Below are 2314 nucleotides of genomic sequence, written 5' to 3' on the forward strand. Positions count from 1 at the left end.
TTTTTTGCTGGATGGGAAGGAAACATTCAGAAACTATTGTAGTAATTCTCAGTTGCAGTCTAGGAACCATTTTTTAAAATTATAATCGTTCGTTTATATACTTACATTACTTGAGTCTATATTCTGTTATTCCTCAAATTTTAAAAATATATTATGATTCTAATCATAAGTTTATTATGTTCCATATACTACGATTAAACTGTTTCCCTTGTTACTACAATGTTGGCCTTATTTGAGATTGGGAGCGAAGCTGGTTTCCACATGAAATGAAAAAAAAAAACATTTTTTTTATCCCGATGATGTGAGAACCTTGATCGCTCACCCTGAAACAATCGAACTTTCACAGTTGCAGTTTGCACCACCCTTCTCTGACCTCAAAGTTTCGCAAAACTCGGATCGTGATGTATTCTCATTACGTTCAACTACCGAATTTGAGGGGGGGGGAGGAAAGGGAAGAAAATAACTTTGAAAAAAAGAATACCGTTTTGAACTGGGATATTTAATGTAATTGTAACCTTCATATGCAGGAGAGGGTAAGGTCTTAACACAAACAATGAGGCTGCTTGCCATGCGTAGTCATCCAGACAAGCCACAAGTGAGGTGATAGAAATTACCGTGACAAGGTGGATAAATGTATCAAATTTGGAATGAAGGTAACTTAGGGCATACTAATAAGTTCTGGCCTGGAGGACCTGATAGCGGAGCTCGTTGGGGCGAGTGTCCCAGAGTAATTGGTTCATAAGGTTGCGGGTTCAATTCTCGTGAATGAATTTAGACACCCTCACTTTGCGACTGTATAATTACTCCATGGAAGTCTTGACCCAAAATAAAAAAAATCATTGGATCCCATTGAATTTTTAAAAATTATATCCTATATTTTTAAAATTTAATAATTTTTTTTAAAGTGGTATATTTTATGTTTTTCTGAGGCTGAGTCTAAATTATTGAATATCTCGGGTTTAATAGGGAATAGGTTGGTCGATGTACGACAAGTCATAATCTTACAAGAGGAGATCATAACAGAAAAAAAAGGCAATTCTATGTTAGTGTTTCTTAAGTTCGAAGTAACGAATATAAATTTTTGTCCTGCCAAGAATAAAACTGTTTAACGAGATCGTAATGCAATCAGGAAAGTTAACTTGGTCTCGACTTTTTCTTTCCGAATAGGATGCCTATGTTTTTCCTTTTTTCTCCTTTAATCATTCAAAAAATTCTTTAATATTCTGTATTTATCTATTGTTTATTATTTCTAATAAATAATTTATAGATAAGTGAAAGTAATAAACTTGTTTTTCATTATCCACCAAATAAATGGACGATTACTCACGTTTTTTCAATACATCGGACTAATTTAATTATTTAAAAAGAAAAAAGATAAAAGAACCAAAGAGATGAAACAAAACAAAATAAAAAAAAAAAAGTCATGTTCTAGTGTTATATATTACTAATGTTATTATTATCGTGTACCTGTCTACGCTTATTTATCGTTAGATTGAAAATATTGTCTGATTATACTAAAATAAGTATGCTGTGTGACTAGCAGTCCAATGAAGTTGGGCAGCACAACTTAGTATTGAAAAAAGTTTTTCCTCCTTTTTATTGGAATTTACAAATGTACATAATTATACATTTAGTAAATTTGGTGTATGTTATTATGGAGTGATACAGGCGTGTTGAGAAACTACCCATTGGTAGCACTTTAATGAAGTTTTTACACTCTATTTTATTTCAATCTCAAGAAACATTTTAAATGATTCATACTTATTTAATTATTGATTTTTTTTATGTAACTGTGTAAATAAAAAATATATACATATTAAGGTGTAATATAAATTTCGTTTATTGTAATTATATGTTAATTGTAAACTGCTGATTGGAAATATTTTTATTTTTAGAACTGGATAATGGGCAGAGAAGCCCGAAACGTTTATTCAAATGTTAAAATAATGAAGAAGATGTTTTATAAATATTATACTTAAAAATGTATTCCACGTCTGATCTCTATGTAATTCGAATTATAAATTATCTGTTACCTCACCAGAGGCATTTCGTTACGTCAGAGGGGTATTCTATGTAGTCTGGTTCTGTCTCCTGGACCGGTTCGTCTTTCTTCCGATAGCCAAGAACAACAGTGAACATACATATTTTGTTTTGTAAGAATAAAGATAAGATAAACTTACTCAACGAAAACATGAAGTTAAAATTTGCTTCCCCAACGTCTTCTAAATTTGGTAGAAATTAAGAATAATAAGATCAATTACAAATATAAGAATTTTATAAAAGTCGAATTTTACTTTAGTATATTTTTTATTAT

This window comes from Halyomorpha halys, unplaced genomic scaffold (assembly GCF_000696795.3).
Source record: "Halyomorpha halys isolate HHAL.00 unplaced genomic scaffold, Hhal_1.1 Scaffold103.1, whole genome shotgun sequence".
Lineage (NCBI taxonomy): Eukaryota > Metazoa > Arthropoda > Insecta > Hemiptera > Pentatomidae > Halyomorpha > Halyomorpha halys.